We start from the raw sequence: 26157 nt of genomic DNA on the forward strand, positions 1-26157 counted from the left end.
GCCCCCGCCGGACGCGGGGAAGCCAAGTGGCGGGGAAGCCACGGAGCGGGCGCGGAAAACCTGCCCCGCAGCCGCTCGTTTTGCTCGGTCCACCGCGCCGACAGGCGACCGAACATCCCGCCCTCCACCCCCCCAATGATCCTTTCAACTTGGGGAGCCTTCGAGAATGTCGAGAAGGACGAGACCCGGCTCTCGCCCCCTCCGTGGAACTCCGAAGTTCTTACAACACTCGAGCCCGGAGGTCGTTAGGGGGTTCTGCAAAAGCACGAGACCGAACGAGGTCGCGATTCCTGTCCCCGGCGGGGGCGGAGGGGGGGGACCCCCACGCCGGCCGCCCCCCCGCCCCCACCCCCACCCCCGCCCCCACCCCCACCCCCACCCCCACCCCCTCCTCCTCGGTAGGTGGCGACCACGGCGCTTTTTCCAGCCTTTGTCGCTGGAAAGAAAACTTTCCGGGCAGCCGGTCTTTTTTGATGTAGGTCCAAGAGCTGCCCTCGGAGTCCTCGTTCACCGAGCGGCGCGCCCCGTCTTTCCCGCATGGACCGCACCCAGACTGCCGCCTCTCGAGTTTCCAGGCCGGGTTTTGGGTTTTTGGGTTTTTTTTTTTTTTTTTTTTAATTAGATAGAGACTTTATACAGATCCCTGCGGGAGCAGTCTGATGGCAGACGGTCCCCACACGTCCACGGTTTCCCCTACAACCTTTTCCCAGGCATGTTCGTCCCCGCCTCCTGCGATCGTCGAGGCTCCCTCCGAGGCGTTCCCCGCGTTTTCCCAACAACAGTTTTCTTGGGAAATGCAGTCGCATTTCATTAACGCCTTGGAATATTGAATTTAAAGTGCGTGTTCCCAGGAGCACGTACAAGCGACGGATGTCGAAGGAACCCAGGTAACTTTGGGGACGTCCGCCGTGGAGCCGAGAGGGGCAGCCGGCCTTGCCGGGGCCGACACTCAGCTGCTCTGGGCGTCGGTGAGGGTGTTTTGCCCCGGAAGGTCCAGGACAGCGGAGGAAGGACGCACTGGGTGTCCTGGTGTCATGGAGTCGCATCTGGAGAGTGTCAGAAAGTGAGCCGGAGAGGCAGAAGTTCATGTAGTCCAGATTACACTTGTCATCATTAAAAGCGTGTTTGCCCCCGGCGTCTAGGAGTTTCACGCTCCAGTGAGGTAGGTTGCTGCTGCTTCATGAAACACTCCCAAGTTCTTTGGGGTTGAAGCAATTCCTAAAACCATGGAGTCCTAAAGCAGTTCCTCAAGCCTCAGCTGGCTTTGAATTGGCCCTTTCGAGACAAGGACAGGTGTATGCAATGGTGTGTGGTTCCCACTCATTTCTTCTGCCTACTGCCGTTGGGGACTGTACCCCTCACATTCATGTCTTAGAGTCACAAATACGCTTTTATGTCTCTTAAGCCCTGGCTCACCGCCTTGTCAGTTACTGGTGGTAACTTACATACTGTTTTTGGCCAAGGGATGGGTGCCTCACCTCACTGATAGGTGCTGTGTTCATTGTGACTGTACAGATGAGCCACTTTGAATACCGTCTCAGCAGGGCAGAGTTGTTTTTCCAGGGTAGGATCAAATTGCTGTTTGGGGGGGGTGGGCGACAAATGATTGGTGTTTAGGGGTGGAATCCTTTGTTACATCGCGCACAGCTTGCTGTGGTCAGAATCATGTTCTAAGGAGAGGCCTATGGGAAGACTGATTTACAGCTCTTGGATCCTGCTCACTTAAGACCCAAGTGCATGGAGGCCAACAGGTGGCAGAATCTTGCATGTTAATTTATTTTGAATTATTTCAAATATTTATTTATTTGTTTGAAAGAGAGAGAGCACAAGCAGGAGGGGCAGAAGGAGAGGGAGAAGTATCAAGCAGATTCGAGCTGAGCACAGAGCCCAATGGGGGCTTGATCCCAGTACCCTGAAATCGTGACTTGAGCCAAAACCAAGAGTCAGATGCTGAACCAACTGTGCCATCCAGACGTCCCCAAATATTTCTCTTTATAATGTTTTGTTTGTCAAGATTTTATTTATTTATTTGACAGACAGAGATCACAGGTAGGCGGGCAGGCAGGCAGAGAGAGAGAGGGGGAAGCAGGCTCCCCACCCAGCAGGGAGCCCAACATGGGGCTTGATCCCAGGACCCTGAGATCATGACCTGAGCCAAAGGCAGAGGCTTTAACCCACTGAGCCACCCAGGCACCCCTGTAGATTGCTTTAAATACCAAGTGAGGTGGTAATATTGGAATGTCTTCAACAGTCTTGAAAGTTAATCATGTTCTCCTGAGATTTTTAATATTTGCTATCAGGAGTCTGCCTTCTCCCCTATCATAGGACCATTTAGCATGGACCCACCCTGGTCAAGAAACCCTGAGTCCCCATGCCGACAAAATCCTGCTCCCATCACTTGGTCAAGGTTACTATTGTTGAGAGATCATTTAGTGCTCTTTTTTAACGATGCTCTTTTGAATCCGCACTGAATAATTTAATCTGTCTGTGACTCTGTCATGTATATTAAAATTGCCCCAAACCATGATTCTGAGCAAAAGTTGAGATGCCCTTGACATACTGATTTTCACGACACATCCGGTCTTCCTTTTTTTTTATCTTCATTTTTAAGTACTCTCTACACCCAATGCGGGGACTGAACTTCCAGTTGTGAGATCAGAAGTCCCCTGCTCTACTGAACCATGCCTGACACACAATTTACATTAGTTTCAGAAGCACATCCAGGCTTTTGATGGAAACTAAACAGAGGTCTTTGCTTTTTTTTTTTCTTCCCCCATAATGGCACTTGATAGAAGCCCAGTATCTTCTGGGTCCAGTCTTGGTTTTCTGTCTTTCGAGAAAATGAGCCATAAAATACTTATCATTTGTAAGGCAGCAGTTTGTGCTCTCACGCAGCGCTCACTGTTAGGATCTGTCCAAGTTAGTCCAGATCACGGGGGTTGGGCCACAGTGACATTGTAGGCTTTTGGATGGGTATCTGCGCTCTAGCGGATAAATCCTTTGTTATTACAAGGATGCCTTTTTAACCGATTATAAAACACTGTTTTTGCACAGTTTTCCATTTGGATAATTTGAACATTTAGAAGGTTGGATCAGTGACCTTTTCCAGAACCTTCCAAAAGTGGGGGGAGGGCCTAAATCCCAGTTATAATTTATTCATAATAATTAATAATGTAGATGTGATATAAACCAACCTGCCAGCTCTTGCTGTGCCTTTCAGGCTAGCATCTGCCCTATGCAGTACACCTAATGTTCACGAAAAACGCGTTGAAACAAACAGGGTTTCTTGGAGGGGGCTGGTTAACAGGATTTAGAGGAATATGGTTTTCTGTTTAGCATTATGTTCAGATGGATGTAATCATGTAACTTAATTTTTAACAAGTAAAATCTCTATAATATTTTCTCTGCCTCCCTCTGGGATTTGGGGGAATCAGATGATATGTAAACGAAAATACTTTAGAAATTCTAAGTTAAGTGTTCTATAAATATTACATGGTATAATTTAGCCTTCCAAACATTATTTTTAAATGTGAACAACATGTGCATGTTTCTTTTCTGACTGAAGAAATCTATTGCTCATTTTTTTAAAAAGATTTTATCAATTTAGGGGCACCTGGGTGGCTCAGTGGGTTAAGCCTCTGCCTTCAGCTCAGGTCATGATTGAGGGGTCTTGGGATAGAGCCCCACATCGGGCTCTCTGTTCAGCGGGGAGCCTGCTTCCCCCTCTCTCTCTGCCTGCCTCTCTGCCTACTTGTGATCTCTGTCTGTCAAATAAATAAATAAAATCTTTTTTTTTTTTTTAAGATTTTATTTATTTGACAGGCAGAGATCACAAGTGGGCTCCCTGCTGAGCAGAGAGCTGGATTCAGGGCTCCGATCCCAGGACCCCGGGATCATGACCTGAGCTGAAGGCAGAGGCTTTAACCCAGTGAGCCACCCAGGCGCCCCAATAAATAAAATCTTTTTAAAAAATGCTTTATATTCTAATATCTGAGAAACTACACTTACAAAACTGACTCTTACCACGGGATTAATGTGGGCCTGACTGATCAGATGATAGAAATAATTAAAAAATGAGTAATATAAGTAGCATGTCCTTCCAGAATATATATCTCTGTCAAAAATATTATAGAGGACTCAGAAACCTGAGCGTACAGTTGTCTCAAGGAAAGCTGTTTCCAAACAAAATGCATAACGGAAGCCTGACTTTCATAACACCAAGAGAAGGAAAGTCTCGTTTACATGCTGAAAACAAATCTCCCCATCCCTTCCTTTTTCTCTATATGTTTCCAGTGTCAGTTTAACGTCAGTGGTCCAGATTCTTGAGTTTTTAATCTGTGCCTTTCACAAGCCTTCTCTCGTTCTCTGGTGACTCTCTAACCACCCTTTTTAAATCTCCCTTTCATGACCTCATGTTTATAATGATAATTAAAGTAGAGATGCTCTTGGAGAAATTTTCAACCAAGAATAAAGTGAATTTTTGAACAACAGATCAGAGAGGGGGAAAAAAAAGCCAGTGATAAGGAAACGGCTCAAAGATGAAATTTGCCACCATGGCATGGGTGTATCAAGTACTTTTTGTCTTCCCAACTGTGGGAAGGTGTTCAGTCATCCTCTTACTTCCCCCTGCACCGGGGGAGCAGCCTGGCCAGGCCCTGGGTTGTACCTGGGGTCTTAGAGGAACATGATTTACTCCTGCAAACTGTGTGTTCCCATCCCAAATGAATTCAGATTGGCCGTGAGTGAGGGACACGTAAAGAACTGGAAAGAATCTGAGAATGTATGAAATTCGGGAAAGCTTGTGAGCCTGTCCCCGCGGTCTAGCTAAGACCCAGACTTCCTTTCTTTGAAGCCCTACCCGGTGCTCCGCTCTTAATTATCTCAAGGCGTGCTGACAAAACCCCCACTGTGGTAGGTGCTTAAAACCTCCCCATTTAGGAAGCCTGGGTGGCTCCGTGGGTGGAGCTCCTGGGTGGGAGCCTTTGTCCTGAGATCCAGTCCGGCCTGGGGCTCCCAGCCAGGAGCCTGCTTCTCCCTCTGACCCTCCCCACTCTCATTTTCTCTCTCTCATTCTCTTTCAAATATATAAATCTTAAAAACAAACCAACCCACAGAATTTAAAAACATTAAAAAAAAAAACAAAACTCCCCATTTGCTAAAAAGGCTCAGAAAGGTTAAGGTACTTAGCCAAGGATACACAGATGGCAAAATCCAGGCTCGGATCTAAATCGGACTGTATCCAAGCCTGACTTCTTTACTGTTTCCTATCTGTAGGCTCCTGGCAGCTCATCCAGGCAGATCAGATAAGTGAATCAAATAGAAGGTATAGGGCGCCTGGGTGGCTCAGTGGGTTAAGCCGCTGCCTTCGGCTCAGGTCATGATCTCAGGGTCCTGGAATCGAGTCCCGCATCGGGCTCTCTGCTCAGCAGGGAGCCTGCTTCCTCCTCTCTCTCTCTCTGCCTGCCTCTCTGTCTACTTGTGATCTCTCTCTGTCAAATAAATAAATAAAATCTTTAAAAAAAAAAAAAAAAACAAATAGAAGGTATAGTCAGGTTGATGCCCCCGGGAGATGACACCAGAAGGTTAGAGACGGAGACAGGAAATTTTACATGGAGGAGGTCGCATTTGCAATGAATAATAAAGGTGGATGGAATTCTTAAAAATAAAATAACCCGAGGATTAGCCTTCTAATGCCTAACAGCAAAATGATCCCATCGAAGGACCTGTGACCTAAAAGGTCAATACACACTGCCAGTTCGCGCTTCAGAAAGATTGGGCCACTGGACGGGACAGGGTGTGCAAACGTCCGCTTCCTCCACACCTGCCCAATTCCAGGGAAAAGGAGCATTCCTTCCCACCCCACCCCCCAGTGCTGCTGTGCACCTTGATTTTGAACCAAGTTGTGTGTCTTTTCATCTTTTTATTTGCCGTTCTCCTGCATGTTTCTGCAAAGGACATTCCTGCTTGCATTTTCTGCGTTAAGTCCTTTGCTTCCCCCGCCCCCATCTTACTCTCCTGTGCCAGTGCTATCTACAATGAAAGAAATTGGCCTTTCTCTCTTTAGGTGGGTTACAATAGTTTCTCAGCTTGTCATTAGACCCTGACTTTTTTTTCTTTCTTTTTTTTTTTTTTATGATGCGTTGTTGTGCTTAAGTTTTATGGTTGATACAGTGGAATGTATCCATTTTCTGCTTTATGTGTTCTGTGTTAAAAAAAAATCAGTGGTGAGAAGAGCCTCCCCCACACCGCCATGTCTACAGACACAGATAAATGCACGTGGACGTGCAGACACAGGCGTGCATATGTACACAGGCACCTGCACACGTTCTCCCCAAGCAAGGTTTCTGCATTTCCACCTGAGCTTCAGCGGTCCGGGCTCTCCATTGCACCCGGCCTGCAAGGCAGTCCCGCCCTCAGGGTGCGGGTCCCAGTCCCATTTCCCGGCTCTGCCCGCCCGCCCGCTGGGTGGGCCGCGGGACATCCCTCCCGCAGGACCTGCGGGCTCGTCACTTCCCCTGCAGCCCCCGGGGGAGGTGGGGGTGGGGGCAAGGTCGTCCAGGCGGGGCGGAAGTCCTGGCCCGCGGGCACCTGGACTCTGCCCTCCCGGCAGGCTCCCATCACGGGCCAAGGGGCCTCCTCCGAGCCCGGGAGCAGGCCTGTCCTGGGCATTCTTGGAAATGCCAGCAGCACGTGGCCGCAGGAGAGCTGGTAGGGCACCTGCGTGGGGGTGGGAGGTGGGAGTTGTCCGCCCCCCACCCCCCACCCCCGCAAAGCAGCTGCATCCTCGGGGGGCGCCGCCAGCCAAAGCAGAGCAATCCCAGGGCGGGTTAGGACTTTCCGTGGCCATACAGTTTGCAGGAGGACAGTTTGCAGGAGGACAGGGACAGCTCGGGACACGCCCGTCCGTCCTTAGAAACTGTGCCCAGGAGCCCCCTGCTCTGGTGTCCTAGCGCAGGCCCCCGCTCTCGCGTCCCCCGTCCTCGCCCCGGTCCCGCGCCCCAGACAGCGTCATCGACCCACAACGCTGGAAAGGTTCCCCTTTCCCACGGTCTTGACCATCCAGCTAGTTCGGGAGAAATGCTCACCTTGGTATGCATTTTGGTTCGGTTGTCAATATATATAGCATAAAACTCCCTGTTGGAACAATTTCTAGGAGGACCGTCCGTGACATCAAGGACCTCCACAGTGTGCTGCAGCCGTCACAGTGAGTGGATTCCAGGACTTTGGCAGGACCCAAACCCAAATTCTACCATCAGGCGGTAACTCCCCATTTTCTTCTCCGTTCGGGGCCCCATAACTTCTATTGTACTTTCTGCCTTTTCTCGATACCTCTTAAAAAGAGGATGGCACAGTAACTGGCTGCTTTCGTCCAGCAAGTTTTCAGTGCTATTTGCTGAAGCATATGCAACAGAAATTTCTTTTTATGGCCACTTTTCCTTTCTATATGTATTTATTTTGCATGTCCATTCATCCGACGGGAGGCATGTCCACCTTTTGTCTGTTGTGGATAATCCTACTAGGAACATTCACGAACTGTCTTTTTTTTTTTTTTAAAGATTTTATTTATTTATTTGACAGACAGATCACGAGTAGGCAGAGAGAGAGAGAGAGAGAGAGAGGAGGAAGCAGGCTCCCTGCTGAGCAGAGAGCCCAATGCGGGACTCTATCCCAAGACCCTGAGATCATGACCTGAGCCAAAGGCAGCGGCTTAACCCACTGAGCCACCCAGGCGCCCACGAACTGTCTTTTTGAGTATCTGTTTGAGTTTCTGTTTTGACTGCTTTTTCTTGGCTTTTTTTTTTTTTTTTTTTTTAAGATTTTTAGTCATCTCTACGCCCCATGTGGGGCTCGAACTCACGCAGCCCAGAGACTGAGAGCAGCAGGCTCCCCTGTCTGAGCCAGCCAGGCACCCCCGTTTTCCTTTGGGATATAGTCCTAGAAGGGAAATTGCTGGGTCATACAGTAAATTCATGTTGAACTTTTGGAGGCGCCACCAAACTTTTTTTTTTTTTTTAAGATTTTATTTATTTATTTGTCAGAGGAAGACACAGTGAGAGAGTGAACACAAGCAGGGGGACTGGAAGAGGGAGAAGCAGAGAGCCCAATGCAGGGCTCGATCCCAGGTCCCTGGGATCATGACTTGAGCTGAAGGCAGACGTTTAACGACTGAGCCACCCAGGCCCCCCGCCATTTGGATTTTGATAGGGATTCTGTTGAATCTGTATTCACTTCCAATCTACAGCTGTTAGAGTGCCTTGCACAGAATAGTAGTTTTTCACTTCAGGTAGTGTCGTCATTGTGACAATAGTGACTGTTGTACTCCACGATTGTAAATTATCCTGCCACTCCGTTTAGGTCTTTGGTTTCTTTCAGCAGTGTTTTGAAGCTTTCGGTATGTAAAACTTTGGTCTCCTTAGTTAAGTTGATTTATTCCTAAGTATTCCTAAGTATTATATTCTTTTTCATGCTCTTGGAAATGGAGTTGTTTTCTTAATTTCCTTTTTTGAAAATATTTTATTTATTCATATTAGAGAAAGAGAGTGCGCACAAGCAGGGGGAGGGGCAGAGGAAGAGAGGCCAGCAGACTCCCCGCAGAGCAGGGAGCCTGACACCCCACTCGATCCCAGGACCCTGAGATCACAACCTGAGCCCAGGGCAGATGCTCAACCCACTGAGTTACCCAGGCACCCCTGTTTTCTTCATTTCTTTTTCAACTTGTTCATCACTTAGTTTATAGAAACATGAGTGATTAGGAACACCTGGGTGGCTCAGTCAGTTAAGCATCTGCCTTCAGCCCAGGTCAGGATCCCAGAGTCCTGGGATCCACTCCCCCATCGGGCTCCTTGCTCAGTAGGAAACCTGCTTCTCCCTCTGCCTGGTTCTTTAGGACATCCTACATATAACATCATACTGTCTGTGAACGGGAATAATTTTATTTCTTCCTATTCAATTTTGATGCCTTTTTTTTTTTTCCTTGCCTAACTACTCAGACTAGGGCTTCTATGTGGAAAATACATGGGGAATTAAATGGGGAAAGCAGACATCCTTGTTTTGTTTATTTTTTAAAGGTTTTTTTTTTTTTTTTTTTTTTTTAATCTTTAAGTATTCTCTACACCCAACATGGGCTCAAGCTCACAAGCCCAAGATCAAGAGTCACACGGTCCACGGACTGAGCCAGCCAGGTGCCCCAATATCCTTGTTTTGTTTCCAGTCTTAGGGGAGATGCTTTCAGTCTGTCACTGCTCACTATGACATTACCATGAAGCAGTGTTAGATTTTGTGAGATTGGGGCACCTGGGTGGTGGCTCAGTCATTAAGCCTCTGCCTTCTGCTCAGGTCGAGATCCCAGTATCCTGGGATCGAGTCCCGCGTCGGGCTCCCTGCTCAGCAGGGAGTCTGCTTCTCCCTCTCCCACTCCCCCTGCTTGTGTTCCCTCTCTCGCTGTCTGTTTCTCTGTCAAATAAACAAAATCTTAAAAAAAAAAGATTTTGTTAGATTATTTTTCTGCTCAATTGAGATGATCCTGTAGCTGTTTCTCCTTCCTTCTGTTAATGAAATGTATTACATTGATTGATTTTCATATTTCAGAGTGAAACACCACTTGGTTATAGCACATAATGTGCTTAACCTTAATGTGCTGCCGAATTCAGTTTGCTAGTATTTTGTTGAAGATCTTTGCATCTGTATTCATAAAGGATGTTGACCTAGTTTTCTCCTTCTCTCCTCCCTCTCTTCCTTCCGTCTTTCTTTCCTTTTTTTAGAGAGAGAGCACGAGTGAGCTCGGGGGGGGGGGGGGGGGGGGGGGGGGGGGGGCTGGTGCAGAGGGAGAGGGAGAGAGAATCTTAAGCAGATTCCACACCCAGCACAGAAACTGTTGTCACTCAGTCTCATGACCCCGAGGCCATGATCCCAGCTGAGATCAAGACTCAGACACTTAACCCACTGAGCCACCCAGGAGCCCCTATGGTTTTCTTCTCTTTTAGTGTCTTTGTCTGGCTTTGCTGTCGTGGCAAGGCTGGTCTCATAGAGTGAGTAAGGAGGTGTTTTCTCCTCAATCGTTTTGAAGAGTTTGAGATGAATTAGCATTAATTTTTTTTTAAGACTTTGTTTATTTATGTCAGAGAGATAGCAAGAGAGGGAACACAAGCACAAGGGATCCCCAGAGGGAAAAGCAGGTGCCTGTCTACACTAGTCTGCTCCGGTAACCACCAAACAAACCAAAGTGCACAACCCCAAAGTTTTTTGGGTTTGTTTTGTTTTGTTTTGTTTAAAGATTTTATTTATTTATCAGAGAGAGAGGGGGGGAGAGAGAGAGCACAGGCAGACAGAATGGCAGGCAGAGGCAGAGGGAGAAGCAGACTCCCTGCTGAGCAAGGAGCCCGATGTGGGACTCGATCCCAGGACGCTGGGATCATGACCTGAGCCGAAGGCAGCTGCTTAACCAACTGAGCCACCCAGGCGTCCCCAACCCCAAAGTTTCGAAGGATGATATTCCCCACTGCCCACCCTGGCACCCATTCAGCCTCTCCAGAAACACAGGCTGCTCTACCCACAGTCATGGTGGGGACCGAGGACCAGGCAATAGCGGCTGCTTTGTGCACGCTGGTTATGAAACAGCAGCCTCTCCCTCGTCAAGCACTCTTCTGGTTGTTACAAGGGCTTGATCAGGCCCCAGAGTTCTGAAATCGTTGATTACAGTCATTCTTTTCAACTCAATGTTTGCTTCAGGGGAGGAGGGACTGACCCCCAGAGCTGCCCGCAAAACCATTTTGTGTGACACCAGAATGGATTCTTTTTTTCATCATAGGAATTTATTTTGTATTTCTTTCCATTTTTATTGAAATATAATTGATGTACCATTGTGTAAGGTTAAGGCATACAACCTGATGGTTTTTATGAAATCATCAAATTATCATGATAAGGTGAAATGGTTATTGTAATAAATCCATTAACACATCGACCACTTCAGGTGGTTACCTTTGTGTGTGTATGCGTAATGAGAACAAAATGGATTTGTAAAATTAACGTAAATACACCCATTTTTTAAAAAGATTTTATTTATTTATTTGACAGAGAGAGAGCACAAGTAGGCAGAGCAGCAGGCAGAGAGAGGAGGAAACAGGCTCCCCGCTGAGCAGAGAGCCCGATGCGGAGCCCGATCCCAGGAACCTGGGATCATGACCCGAGCCAAAGGCAGAGGCTTTAACCCACTGAGCCACCCAGGCACCCCTGAATACACCCATTTTAAGAGTATAGTACTTTGGGGTGCCTGGGTGGCTCAGTGGGTTAAAGCCTCTGTCTTCAGCTCGGGTCATGATTCCAGGGTCCTGGGGTCGAGCCCCACATCAGGCTCTCTGCTCGGCAGGGAGCCTGCTTCCCCCTCTCTCTCTCTCCCTGCCTCTCTGTCTTCTTGTGATCTCTGTCCAATAAATAAGTAAAATCTCTTAAAAAATCAGTCTTGGGGGGCCTAGGTGACACAGCTGGTTAAGCATCTGGCTCTTGGTTTCAGCTCAGTTACTGATCTCATGGGAGTGGGAGCAGGGTCCACATTGAGCTCTGTGCTCAACTCCAAGTTTGCTTGAGATTCTCTCTCTGCTTCCCTCTGCCCCCCACTCTGCCCTCACTTGCTTGCTGTCTCTCTCTCAAACAAACAAATACATAGAATTGTTTAAAGAAATCAGGATTCTGGAATTTTAATTTTTTTTTTTAAGATTTTATTTATTTGTCAGATACAGAGAGGGAGAGCGAGGGAGCACAGGCGGACAGAATGGCAGGTAGAGGCAGAGGGAGAAGCAGGCTCCCTGCCGAGCAAGGAGCCCGATGTGGGACTCGATCCCAGGACGCTGGGATCATGACCTGAGCCGAAGGCAGCTGCTTAACCAACTGAGCCACCCAGGCGTTCCAGGATTCTGGAATTTTTAAAAAAGTTTTATATATTTATCTAAAAGAGAGCACAAGAAGGGGGAGCAGCAGGCAGAGGGAGAGGGAGAAGCAGGTTCCCGGCTGAACAGGGAGGCCGATGTGGGGCTCTATCCCAGGACCCTGGGATCATGACCTGAGCCGAAGGCAGACAGTTAACCCACTGAGCCAGCCAGGCGCCCCATGATTCTAATTTCTTGAGAGCAGAGATCTCATCTCTTTTCGTTCCTTGACCCGAAGTCCTGGCCCAGGGTAAGTGCCTGTCACATGACAAGGCCTGATAAAATATGAGTCAGCCATTTGTTCCCAATCAGAAACACAGGTCCCTTGTCACCAGATTTTCTGGATTAAGAGAAGTCAAAAATTTGGATTGTGGTAGAACCCTCCTGATTTTCAATCACAAAATAGAGTTCAAAGTGAAAGGAAAAAGAAAAGAGAAGGACATTTACCAATAAGCATTACTGATACCAGAACGAGGCTAGTCCTTTAGCGTACAGAATGGGCTGGTTGCCTGGGATCTGGGATTTTCTGGGATCTGACAATGACCCTGAAGATGGCCTTATTTACCAAAGTGGCATTCTTGGGTGTGTTCGCGTACTCACATTTAACAGCTAAACATCATTTACTGAGCAAACAAAACAGTAACCAGCTAACTTAGAAATGAACTGTAGGAACATTTTTGTTTCCACATACCATGGAGGTGTTCATTTTTTTTTTTTAAGATTTTATTTATTTATTTGACAGACGGAGATCACAAGTTAGGCAGAGAGGCAGGCAGAGAGAGAGGAGGAAGCAGGCTCCCTGGCGAGCAGAGAGCCCGACGTGGGGTTCGATCCCAGGACCCCGGGATCATGACCCGAGCTGATGGCAGAGGCTTTAACCCACTGAGCCACCCCAGGAGCCCCTCATTTTTAAAAGGTATTTGCTTTCTAAACAAATTTATAAGAACAAATTGAAACAGTCACATTGGGCAAAATCCTAAGAAGTCCATCAATAAAAATAGCTCGGAGTAATAGCACTCAGCCATAAGAAAGAATGAAATCTCGCTGTTTGTGACCATATCCGTGAGCCCAGAGGGCATTAAGCTTAGTGAAAGAAGTCAGAGAAAGACAGACACCCTATGATTTGATTTATATGCGGAATTGAGAAAAGAAAATGGATGAACAAACAAATCAAGGCAGAAACAGACCGTTACAAAGAGAGAACAAACTGGTGGTGGGCAGAGGGCAGAGGGCGTGGAGAGATGGACAAAAGGGACTGAGGGGTGTGAGGTCCGGGCTTCCAGGGGTGGAAGGGATAGGTCCCAGGGTTGAAAGGTACAGCGTAGAGAATATGGTGACAGTGCCGTAATCGTGTTGTTGGAAGACAGGCGGGAACTGGACTTGCCGTTGAACCTAGACCAGGGTGCAGAGTTGTAGAATCACTGTGTTCTTTTTTTTTTTTTTTTAAGATTTTATTTATTTATTTGACAGACAGAGATCACAAGTAGGCAGAGAGGCAGGCAGAGAGAGGAGGAAGCAGGCTCCCTGCGGAGCAGAGAGCCTGATGCAGGGCTCGATCCCAGGACACTGGGATCATGACCTGAGCCGAAGGCAGAGGCTTTAACTCACGGAGCCACCCAGGCGCCCCTAGAATCACAGTGTTCTACTCCTGAAACTAATGCTCAATGAAATGAAAAAGTCATAACAACATAAAATAGATACAGGTAGGGGTGCCTGGGTGGCTCCGTGGGTTAAAGCCTCTGCCTTCGTCTCGGGTCATGATCCCAGGGTGCTGGGATCGAGCCCCGCATCGGGCTCTCTGCTCAGCGGGGAGCCTGCTTCCTCCCCTCTCTCTCTGCCTACTTGTGATCTCTGTCTGCCAAATAAATAAATAAAATCTTTAAAAAAAAAAATAGATACAGGTAATCTCATAGATTACCGCAGAAGAACAAACAGGTCCCAGCCGGGGACTCTGGGACTCTGTGTGTCATGCTGGGCCCCCCACAAGCGTGGCTCCCATCTGTCCCCGTACGACACGATTACAATACCATTGGTTATATTGCCTATGCTGTGCCTTTCGTCCCCGCGGACTTGGTTATTTTATTTTATTTTATTTTTATTTATTTTTTTTTAAAGAATTTATTTATTTATTTGACAGACAGGGATCACAAGTAGGCAGAGAGGCAGGCAGAGAGAGAGGAGGAAGCAGGCTCCCTGCCGAGTAGAGAGCCCGATGTGGGACTCGATCCCAGGACCCTGGGATCATGACCTGAGCCGAAGGCAGAGGCTTAACCCACTGAGCCACCCCGGCGCCCCGGACTTGGTTATTTTATAACTGGAATCTTGTACCTCCCACTCCCTTTCACCCGGTTGGCCCATCCTCCCCCCCATCTCCCTCCCAAACCACATTTTATCTCATTGTAAGTCTTTGCGGGCTTACAGAAGCTAAAGGGCAAATGATGAAAAGACCCTCCTTGATGCTAGAAAAGGGGCTGAAATTTGGCTTTGTCCCATTAACTTCTTTATTCGTATATCCCAGGCAAGCAGACAAGAGCACAGACTAGTCAATAGCTTTAAGAACTTTTAACAGGGGGCACCCCTGTGTGCTCAGAACTCAGACCAAGACATAGGACAGTGACAGTGTCCCAGAAGTCCCCCCACAACCCCCACCATAATAACCACTGCCCTGATTTCCATGACCACAGATACATTGTGTCTCTTTCTGAACTCTCTTTTTTAAGATTCTATTTTTGGGGCGCCGGGGTGGCTCAGTGGGTTAAGCCTCTGCCTTTGGTTCAGGTCATGATCTCAGAGTCCGTGGATCGAGCCTCGTATCAGCCTTTCTGCTCCGCAGGGAGCCTGCTTCGTCCTCTCTCTCTGCCTGCCTCTCGGCCTCCTTGTGGTCTCTCTGTCTGTCAAATAAATAAATAAAATCTTTTTAAAAAAGATTTTATTTTTAAGTAATCTCTGCACCCGACCTTGCGCTCGAACTCACAACCCCGAGATCAAGAGTCACGCGGTCCAGCCAGGCACCCCGGCTCTTTTTGAACTTTACGTACACGGAATTATGATGGGTATACACTCTTCTGTGTCCTTTCCTTCCCTTCGTATTCTGTTTATGAGATTTCCCCCATGTTGTTATAAGTAGCAATAATTTGGTTGCATCATACTCTGATGATAGGTTTAATTCTTATAAAAGCATAAAGCAGAGCATAGGTACTGGTTTCCCAATTACCCTGCTCGGTGTGGTACCGCAGAGTAAGCGCAATTCTATCTGTCGTACCAATAAACTGGAAAGGAGGAGAAAACCAAGCACACTTGGCCCCGAATCAAAGGTTATGCTTTGTTTTTTAGTCAAGTGAAATTATCTGCAAGCAATTTCCTCACATGTTGCAGACAGACATAGGAAATTAAAGATTTTTTTTTTTTTTAATCTGACTAGGAAAGCTGAGTTTCTCAAAATCAAGCTTCATAAAAGTGCACGGACAGAACTTCCAACAAATACTGGAGGAACATTGACTGCATTCCGGGCCTCGTTCTAGGCACATCTCCAGAGCCGTTACAAGGCAAAAGGCAAGCCGCGACGGCATAAACTTTGTTAATAAAATCAAAAGATTTTTATAGCAGAATACAAAACATAGCTGTGGCTATAAGCCCAATGAGAAAGCTGTGAATCTGGGCCGTCCAGGTGGCTCAGTGGGTTAAGCATCTGCCTTCAGCTTTGATCGTGATCTCAGGGTCCTGGGATCGAGCCCCATGTGGGGCTCCCTGCTCAGTGGGGAGCCTGCTTCTCCCTCTACCCTCCCCTCAAATAAATAAAATCGTTGAAAACAACAACAACTAGGAGCTGCTGCTTTACTTGTGAGCTCGTGCTGCTGCAGACGGCAAAGTGGGGAGAATGGCCGCCCGAACCCCTTCATTCATTCCCTCATGTTTCCATTCGGTGGACGCTTCCCACTCTCTGTGAGCTGCTCCCCTCTATGAGCTCACGGAAGGCGCTCTGTCCTACTGGTGCCGCCTCCTGCCTTTGAGGTCTCCAGCATCATCACCTGAAGTCTTGGAGCCGTAATTTCCTCATTTGCAAGTTGGGGGGAATCACATCCGTGGTACTAGGTTGTTGGAATGTATTGGGCGGACTTACGTAGGCGGGGCGTGTTGCATAATGGACATTCAGGGAAGGTGCTAGCTGCCTTGGGGGGTGCAGAGGGAAATCGGGCACCATGCCTGACCTCAAGGTGGTACAGACTGTGTGTGGGGGGACTGGAGAGTAACAGGTTATAATACAGTGAGGCTAGCCCCGAGGCCACGGGGAAGGAGACACCCGAGTGGTGCTCTCGAGGATGCATGGAAACTCCCCACCAAAAACGTGGGGGGTATTGAAAGCACGGAGAGGAGCAGGTCAAAGACAGGGAGGTGTCAAGGTACAGGGCTCACAGAGGGAACGTGAACCAGTTCGTGCTGGCCGGGCTGAGGACCAGGTGCGGAACAGGCTGGAGAGAGAGACTCGGGTCCGCTCACAATGGGTCTTCTGTGCCACCTAAGTCGTTGGTGCTGGAGGCGTTGGTCAGGATGCCTGTCATTCCAGCTTCCCTTTCCAGGCCAAACGGAGCCACCCACTCGGGCAAGCTGGGCTAAGCTGCTTTAAAAAAAATAAAAAAATACACAAACACACACACAAAAAAACCCCATTATTCAAGTACTTTATTTACACAGAAGAAAATGATTCCTTTTTCCGGGTTTCGTTCAATGCGTTTTTGACCAATGTGTTTACCCACGGAACCCCCGCCATAACCAAGATCCAGAACATTTCCACCACCGACAAAGTGCCCTTGTGCCCCCTAGCTTTGGTTAAGCCTCCCCCTACCCCCGCCCGGCCCCTGTGATCTTTGATCTGTTTGCCGTCACTCCTTTGCCTATCCCAGACTCGTCCAGTCCCTACTTTCTATGTAGTAGGGCTTATTTCCCTGGTCCCCTCTAACGCTTTGGGGTTGGAGTCACAGAATTGTGAGTTAGTATCTCATTCCTTCCTACTGCTGAGTCGCATTCCATTGCATGGACGCGGCACGATTTCTCCAGCCTCTATGAATTCGGGATTGTCTCCCCAGTGGGGTTATCATGGATAAAGTGGCTCTGGTCGTAATACCAGTCTGTGTGTGGACGTGTTTTCACTTCTCTGGGGTAAATCGTTAGAAATGGGATTGTGTAGGGGCGCCTGGGTGGCTCAGTGGGTTAAAGCCTCTGCCTTCAGCTCAGGTCATGATCCCAGGGTCCTGGGATCGAGCCCCGCACCGGGCTCTCTGCTCAGCGGGGAGCCTGCTTCCCCCTCTCTCTCTCTCTGCCTGCTTCTCTGCCTCCTTGTGATTTCTCTATCAAATAAATAAATAAAGTATTTTTTAAAGAATGGGATTGTGGGTTCTTAGGGTGGATGCTTGTTTCACTTTTAGGAAACCACAGACTGTGAAAGAAGAGGAGGAAAGGGAGGGGAGAAAGAAAGAGGGAGAGAGAGAGACGGAGAGAGGCTCTCAGCCGACAGCCCGCTGCCCTGGGCTGGTGGGGGCTTATGGGGGAAAAGGGGGACATGGCAGGTATCGCTCAGCCCCGCACCCATATCTCTGGGCCACCATGGCCTCCCTGGCACCCTGAGAAAGTCTTACCCGGTGTGCGGGATATCACAGCAGACCTGAGGACCCTCCGTGAACATGGGATGGGTGCCACGAGGCCCCGGAAGGCTGACGCCCCTGCAGGTTGGCGGGGGAGACGGTCTGGGCTGCTGCAATGAGCCCTTAGGGGATGGGCAAGGGGCTGTGTGGACAAGCAGTGAGTTATAGGAGATCTGATGGCCCCAGGAGCCCCTGACCCATGAGCCCGCCCGCCAGGCCCCAGAAGTGGCCCACGGTCACACCTGGAGGCACTGGAGGCCGGTCCCTTGTAAGCCCGTATGGTCTAAAAAGAAAGGGTAGAGGGGCGCCTGGATGGCTCAGTCAGTGACGCTTCTGGCTCTTGGTTTCAGCTTAGGTCATGATCCCAGGGTCCTGAGATCGAGCCCCGCCAGGCTCTGCGCTCAGTGGGGAGCCTGCTTTCTCCCTCTGCCCCACCCCCCTAAAATAAATGAATAAAATAAATCTTTAAAAAAGAAAGAAAGAGGGCGCCTGGGTGGCTCAGTGGGTTAAGCCGCTGCCTTCGGCTCAGGTCATGATCTCAGGGTCCTGGGATCGAGTCCCGCATCGGGCTCTCTGCTCAGCAGAGAGCCTGCTTCCGTGTCTCTCTCTCTCTGCCTGCCTCTCCGACTACTTGTGATTTCTCTCTGTCAAATAAATAAATAAAATCTTAAAAAAAAAAAAAAAAAAAAAAAAAAGAAAGAAAGAAAAGGTCGCGCTCTCGAGACCAATTGCACAGCAACAAAAGAGAGGGGAAGAACAGTGCTTGACGCCTCAGGGAGGGCCTTCCCCGCCTGCGTTCCGCATCTTAGGAACATGCGCGAAGCCACAGGTCGGGCCACCTGTCCCCTGGCAGTGGGGGTCACCCAGCTGCCCCAGCCTGCGCTGGGCCCCCATCTGGCCTTGCCACCACCGGGGCAACCAGCAAGGCCTTCCACCGCAGAGCAGTTTCCAGAACATTTCGTCAAGTAATAACACTGTTTTTCCGCACGGAGACAGTAAGGAGCGGTTGCTGACGGGCTTCCTGCCGAAGTCCTCAGGGCACCTGCTCCCCGGCTCCTCCAGGACCTAGCCTACCTTGACCCTGGGCCAGGTTGGCATGGGAAGCGCAGATAACACGGGGAGGCCCAGGATCAGATCCTCAAAGCCAAACCTGCAGAACCAGACCAGCCTTTTGTGAAATTCCCAGGCCTGAGCTCCGACCCCACAAGGCCCCTCTGCCCACACCTGGCCTGGGCTTGATCCCGGAGGGGCCCCCTCTTCCCTCTGCAACCGGTTTTCCTGTCGGGTTTCAGTTCCAGGATCCGTCCTGAGAAGCCTCCCGGCAGGCCTGGTCTTGTATAACTCGAAAGACCTTGACCCTCGTCAGTTGCCAAAAGCACACTTTTCTCTTCTGCTCATCCAGGTGAAAAACGTGGGGCGGCGGCAGTTCCGCGGAACAGGCCCGCACAGACGGACTCTGTTCCACTCAGCCCAGCTCTATACAGCGTGTGTGTGTGTGTGTGTGTGTGTGTGTGTGTGTGTGAGTGTGTTTTGCATACGTCATGGTGAAGTTCAAACTTTCAGATCTTGCTGTTCACTGGCTGTGCCTCCGGTGGGACGAAGGTATGGTTGAAAACACCGTGCTCCCAGGGGCACGGGGCCGGCTCTGTCACGGGAGTGTGTGACGCTTGATCTCCGGGGTCAGGAGTTCGAGCCCCACGTAGGGTGTAGAGATGACGTCAAGAAATAAACTTGAAAATGTTTTGCTGGGGCGCCTGGGTGGCTCAGTGGGTGAAGCCGCTGCCTTCGGGTCCTGGGATCGAGTCTCGCATCGGGCTCTCTGCTCAGCAGGGAGCCTGTTTCCTCCTCTCTCTCTGCCTGCCTCTCTGCCTACTTGTAATCTCTCTCTGTCAAATAAATAAATAAAATCTTAAAAAAAAGAAAAGAAAAGAAAATGTTTTGCTTCCGCAAAAAGACAAATGCTGTATGATTCCACTTTTTTGCAATCCTTAGAGCAGTCCTGTTCCTGCAGACAGAAGGCAGAATGGCCGTTGCCAGGAGCTAAGGGAGATGGAATGAGGAGTTATTTAATAAATATGGAGATTCACAGGCACCTGGGTGGCTCTGTCGGTTAAGCACCTGCTTCTGGGTCAGGTCAGGACCCAGAAAAAAGGGTCCTAGGATCAAGTCAGGCTCCTTCCCCGGCGGGGAGCCTGCTTCTCCCTCTCTGTGTGCTGCTCCCCCTGCTTCTGCTCTGACACATGAATAAATAAAATCTTTTTTAAAAAACAGAATGGGCTATCGATGTGGTTAGGACGGTGTACAGAGGAGTTCCAGGCATGCAGTGTAGTCATCCCAGAGGATGTGTGGCCCCCAGTAGAGGAACACCTGGTCCCCAGCAGCCTGAGTTTTGCTCTTGGCCAGAAGCTGTTACTGTGGGCTGCTGCTCTCTGGTTTCCAAGGCTGTAGGAAGAGAGAATCTGTTTCGAAGAGGGGAAGTTTGGCGCACATTTTATTTTTTTTTTTTTTTTTTTTTTTTTAAAGATTTTATTTATTTATTTGTCAGAGAGAGAGAGCACAGGCAGAGTGGCAGGCAGAGTCAGAGGGAGAGGCAGGCTCCCCGCGGGGCAAAGAGCCCGATGTGGGACTCGATCCCAGGACGCTGGGATCATGACCTGAGCCGAAGGCAGCTGCTTAACCAACTGAGCCACCCAGGCGTCCCACATTTATTGTTTTTTACCAAGACATATCAGGACCACACTTTACAAAAAAGCCTGGAAAGGGAAGTGGCATGAAAATTGTTTTGGTTTTAATACAGAATAATTTTTTTTTTTTTTTTTTTTAGATTTAGGACATATTTTTAAAAATGTTGAGTTCAGTTTAAATATATGCAGATACCTTCCAGAAAAAGGTAGTATTACAGTAAATTAGTCTTGATCAGGCAGCACGGAGAAAATTTTTGGAATAGTTGCATTTGAAGATTCCTATTTAATGAATGGCTTTGACTCAAAACTGATTTAACCAAGGGGCAAAGAAGAGAGAGAGAGAGAGAGAAACAAATCCTAAGAGACTCTTTTTTTTTTTTTTTTAAGATTTTATTTATTTATTTGATAGAGATCACAGGTAGGCAGAGAGGCAGGCAGAGGGTTAAGCCTCTGCCTTCGGCTCAGGTCATGATCCCAGGGTCCTGGGATCGAGCCCCAGGTCGGGCTCTCTGCTCAGCAGGGAGCCTGCTTCCCCCTCTCTCTCTGCCTGCTTCTCTGCCTACTTGTGATCTCTGTCTGTCAAATAAATAAATAAAATCTTAAAAAAAAAAGATTTATTTAGTTATTTTGGGGAGGCGTGAGAAGGAGCAGGAACGGGAGGGAGAGATTCTGAAACAGACTCTGGGGCTTGCTCTCATGATCCTGAGACACCACATGAGTCGAAACCGAGAGTCAGGCACTTAACCGACTAAGCTACCCCAGTGCCCCCCGAAATATTTTTTTTTTAATTTTTTTGAAGGAAAAAAAAATCCTCAAGAGATCTGCAAAATATAAAAAACAAAACAAACTGATTTAACCAAAATCTGCTGATACTTTCATGAGGGGATTTAGAACTAGGTCACAGCAAATAAAGTACTTAAAGTAGTAAAAAAATAAAAATTAAAATAAAAAAAAAAACAAGAAAACCCCTAAAACCCAAACCCACCTGAACTGAAGCACTGTTTTGGGAAGGGACAGAGAAGAGGGAAGGAGGAAGGCCCTGCGGGGAGGCACTGCATAGTCATCTAGTGCCTTTGGTTATCTGGACATTAATTTCAGAAGTGTCCTTATAATTAGAGTAAATTAAAGATCTTGCAAATTACAGGTCACGGATCTCCACTTTCCCTGTTGAATTAGTGTGTAAAGACGCTCGTGAAATGCTGCTCTACGACCAGAAGGCAAGTACGTCCACTGATCTCAGTGAGATCCCACGGAATCTGCGAGGTTGAACTTGAAGCAGCGGCTTCCCAGATCCACTTAAGAGAAATCTTGGGTTTCTTGGCCCGCAGCGGCCTTTGCAAGGAAACCACGTGACGGCTCCGGGTAAGGCAGAATCCCTTCAAGGGCATTCAGAGGGTTTACGAAGTGGCAGCTTTGAGTTCCCACCCCACCTACAGGGACTGGGGCCGTTGGCTCGGGCTAGAGGGAGGGCTCCCGAGTGATTCTGCTGTGCCACCCGGGAGGGCAGCCAGCCAAAAAGGGATTGACAAGAGGATGAGGACTTTGATTTTTATTCCGCCGTCTTTCTGGGGTGGGAAACAGGCAAAAAAAAAAAAAAAAAAAAAAAAAAAAAAAAAAAAAAAAAAAAAAAGCGCCGGCAGGGAAACATATTTGGATGGCCTGGTGAAATACTTGGCTAACTCCCACTAATTTGGACATTGTCACCTTTGCACTCTCGGATCCCGCGAATAGGTATTGTCCTTCTTTCTAAGGTTGAAAAACACCGGCTCAGAGATCAGGTGAGGGCCCAGCTGCTAAGAGGCAGAGCCTGGGCTCCGCCTGGCCTTATCCATCTGCCCCTTTGTTCCTTCCGGGGACAGAAACAATTCCCTTCTGTGACGGCCCATCCTTTCTAGTTTTTGTTCTCTGCTGCACTTGAGCTAACTGGGCTCCTCTCTCACCCTTGTCTCCTACTCACAGCGTAAATTGGGATCGGTGCGGATTTCTGAGAAAATAGAAATGAACAGGGCAGTCAGCTCGGGAGCAGAGAAAGTAAGAGACACACTCACGGGGGCGTGGGGAGGGCACGAAAACCCGCCAGACGCCAGAATCACTTACCTCTCGCTTCCCATTGCTTGGCGGGGCTGACCTTGAACACGGCTTTCTGGTCACTGTGCTGCGAATCGCCTTTTGCATCATTCATTAAGACTGCTGGCTCGGAAATGACCTTGAGAGGTAGAAGGAAGCCTCCGTCCGCCTCCCGCTTGAGCTGGTAGAGAATAGGATGGAGAAAGTTCCAGAAAAGAGCGACACCTGAAACCACTTTTGCTCTGTAAATCGGGGAATTATTAAATCATGGCTTTTAGTCTAAGGGAGGCAAAGTTCACGTGCATGAAAGAGATATCACTTTAATGGCAAAAAAAAAAAAAAACCCCAAACCAAAAACAAACCCACCAACACCAAAAAACTTGAATTTTCAGCTGAGATCGGTTTCCATGACTCCTTGAAGAGCTACTGCCACCTCATGGAAAATTTTTATAAACTCCCAGCTGAGGCAGGAATCCATGTTTGCTGTCTTAGGGGACCTTCTGCTGCCGGCCGTGGTGTGATTTGCTCTCACACCAAAACACCCCTGGCAGCCTTTGGCCTGCAAACTGCAATTTTTACACCGTTCTGGGTCCATTTCAAAGTGGTTAGAATATCATAGACACATGTGATTGGAAATCAGTAAATAATACTTCTCTTAAAAGTATTTTAGGGATTCTTGATCTGCGGTGGGGGAGGGGGATCGGGAGTTTGAGCCCGGAGTTGGGTGTATAGATTTCTTCAATAAATTTTTAAAAAATATTTTATTTATTTATTTGACAGTGAGAAAGGGAACACAAGCAAAGGGAGTGGGACAGGGAGAAGCAGGCTTCCTGCTGAGCAAGGCGCTGGATGCCGGGCTTGAACTCGGGACCCTGGGATCATGCCCTGAGCCGAAGGCAGACGTTTTAACTGACTGAGCCACCCAGGCACCCCACTTAAATAAATTTTTAAAAAAATATATGTTAAGTGTGATGTTTTTTACATTTAAACTTAAAAATATTTTGGGGGGCGCCTGGGTGGCTCAGTGGGTTAAGCCTCTGCCTTCCGCTCAGGTCATGATCTCAGAATCCTGGGATCGAGCCCCACATCAGGCTCTGCTCAGCAGAGAACCTGCTTCCCCCTCTCTCTCTCTGCCTGCCCCTCTGCCTACAGTGATCTCTCTCTGTCAAATAAATAAATAAAATCTTTAAAAAAAAACAATTTTTTGGGGGGGGTGCCTGGGTGGCTCCGTGGGTTAAGCCTCTGCCTTCGGCTCAGGTCATGATCTCAGGGTCCTGGGATTGAGTTCCGCATTGAGCTCTCTGCTCAGCGGGGAGCCTGCTTCCTCTTCTCTCTCTACCTGCCTCTCTGCCTACTTGTGATCTTCCTGTTTGTCAAGTAAATAAATAAAATCTTCAAAAAAAAAAAAGAATTTAAACTTAAATTTTTAAAATATTTCTGTTTTCTTTTCTGAAGATTTTATTTATTTATTTGACAGAGATCACAAGTACGCAGAGAGGCGGTGGGGGGGGGAAGCAGGCTCCCCGCTGAGCAGAGCGCCCGATGTGGGGCTCGATCCCAGGACCCCGGGATCATGACCTGAGCCGAAGGAAGAGGCTTAACCCACTGAGCCACCCAGGTGCCCCAATATTTCTGTTTTCAATAAAAAATGTTATTTTGGTTGTAATTGAAACGAGCAGAGAGGGAGGACATCGTGATTAAGAAAATTGTTCTCTGTAGTTCTTCTCCTTGTTCTTTTAAGGAGAGCACTTCTGTAACAAGCAGTCGGATGCCAACTTCCCACAGACTCCAAACAACCTCCCCACTGGTGGGTTCTGGTGAATTCTTTTCTCAAGGCTCCGTGGATACGTCCTTCTACGCCTCCAGGTAGAGTGGACTGTTGCCCTCTCGGGGTCTGCAGGACTCCATGGCCACCTCCAGGGTCCTACTTATCATTACCGTATTTCTTGTTACCGTATTTACTGCTGTGGCACTTTGCTTCTTCTGTTGTGATGCTTTTGAAGAGGGAGCGAACAGCAGGAGAGCTCAGAGCTTCAGCTCCAGGTTGAGATCCTGCCTAGGCTCCTGACTGGCTCTGTCACCTTGCGTGAGTTTTCTCTGCCGCAAAAGGGAGAAAAAAGTATCACCTTTAAGGGATGTTAATAATGAGCTTTAAATGAGTTCATCTTCTTCAGGGTAAGCTTAGGGCTGGGCTGGGCGCTGAGGAGGGAGCACAATTGAAGTGTGACCTCCCAGTGCTCTGCTCCTCAAGTAATTGCCCTCACATAGGTCTGTCTGTACCACCAGACTGGCTTCTGCAGAGAAGGATGGTCCAATTCATCTCTGAAATCCCCTGTCCTTACAAAGGGTGTCAAGCATTGCTCAGTCGTGGTTGGTGAATGCAGGCATACATAAGGGAGACACACTAGTATCGTCACAGTAAAGATCTCAACAGGGCGCCCCGGTGGTCCAGGAGGTTGGGCATCCGCCTCGGGCTCAGGTTGTGATCTCAGAGACCTGGGACGGAGCCCTGCTTTGGGGCTCCCTGCTCAGCAGGGAGTCTGCTTCTCTCTCTACCTCTGCCCCTCCCCCTGCTTGTGCTGTCTCGCTCTCAAACAAACAAATAATCTTTAAATAAATAAATAAATTTCATTCCAAAAAATGAAATGAAGAAAGCAATTCTACTTCTAGTAGCAACAAAAATAATAAAATATTTAAGAATAAATTTTTTTTAAGTGTAAGGTTTGTACACTGAAAACTGTAAAACATCATTAAAGAAATTAAGGAAGATGTCAATAAAGACATCCCATGTTCATGGATTGGGATGGCAGTCCTCCCAAACTGATTTCTAGATTCAAAGTGTTCTCTGTCAAAATCCTAATTAGTTGTGGGTTTCTTTTTTTAATCCTCAGAAATTGAAAAGCCAATCCTAGGATTCATATGGAAATATAAGGGATCCAGGATAGCTAAAACAATCTTGTAAGAAGAGCGCAAAGTGGGAGGACTCACTCCTTCCTGACTGCAAAATTACTACAATGATGTAGTAATCAGTAGAGTGCAGTGCAGGCATGAGGGTAGAGCTACAGATCAGTGGAAGAGAACTGAGCACCGTGGGGCCCCTGGCTAGCTCAGTCAGCAGAGGATGTGACTCCTGCTCTCATGGTTGTGAGTTCAAACTCCACGTTGGGTGTGCTGCCTATTTAAAATTAATTAATTAGGGCGCCTGGGTGGCTCAGTGGGTTAAGCCGCTGCCTTCGGCTCAGGTCATGATCTCAGGGTCCTGGGATCGAGTCCCGCATCGGGCTCTCTGCTCAACAGGGAGCCTGCTTCCCTCTCTCTCTCTCTGCCTGCCTCTCCATCTACTTGTGATTTCTCTCTGTCAAATAAATAAATAAAATCTTTAAATAAATAAATAAATAAATAAAATTGATTAATTAGGGGCACCTGGGTGGCTCAGTGGGTTAAGACCTCTGCCTTCAGCTCGGGTCATGATCCCAGGGTCCTGGGATCGAGCCCCGAATCGGGCTCCCTGCTGAGTGGGAAGCCTGATTCTCCCTCTCCCACTCCCCCTGCTTGTGTTCCCTCTCTTGCTGTCTTTCTGTGTCCAATAAATAAATGGAATCTTAAAAAAAAAAAAAAGTAAATTATAGTATGTAACTTGTTAGACGATCATGTGGCCATTTATCTATAAAAATTTAAACCGTAAAGAATATGCCAGGGCACCTGGCTGGCTCAGTGAGTAGAGCATGTGACTCTTGATATTGAGGTTGGAAGTTTGAGCCCCGTGCTGGGTATGGAGATTACTTAAAAATAGAGTCTTTAAAAAAAAAAATAGAATCTTTAAAAGAAGAATATATTCATAATATG

At 48.1% G+C, this 26157-nt stretch overlaps 1 long non-coding RNA gene across 3 annotated transcripts; it reads left to right on the forward strand.

The window, feature by feature from the left end:
* The first annotated feature begins 386 nt into the window (after positions 1-386).
* Positions 387-17188, forward strand: LOC123390684. 3 transcript variants are annotated; one of them, XR_006605226.1, is made up of 3 exons: positions 387-1751; positions 7154-7259; positions 15343-17188. It is a non-coding gene; the product is annotated as an uncharacterized LOC123390684 (long non-coding RNA). The 3 variants fall into 3 exon arrangements; XR_006605225.1 differs by having other exon boundaries at positions 390-1162; XR_006605224.1 differs by lacking the exon at positions 387-1751 and adding an exon at positions 5511-6708.
* Positions 17189-26157: the final 8969 nt, after the last annotated feature.

This window comes from Mustela putorius, unplaced genomic scaffold, assembly GCF_011764305.1.
Source record: "Mustela putorius furo isolate JIRA1106 unplaced genomic scaffold, ASM1176430v1.1 tig00000139_pilon_pilon_pilon, whole genome shotgun sequence".
In the NCBI taxonomy this organism is placed as follows: Eukaryota; Metazoa; Chordata; class Mammalia; order Carnivora; family Mustelidae; genus Mustela; species Mustela putorius.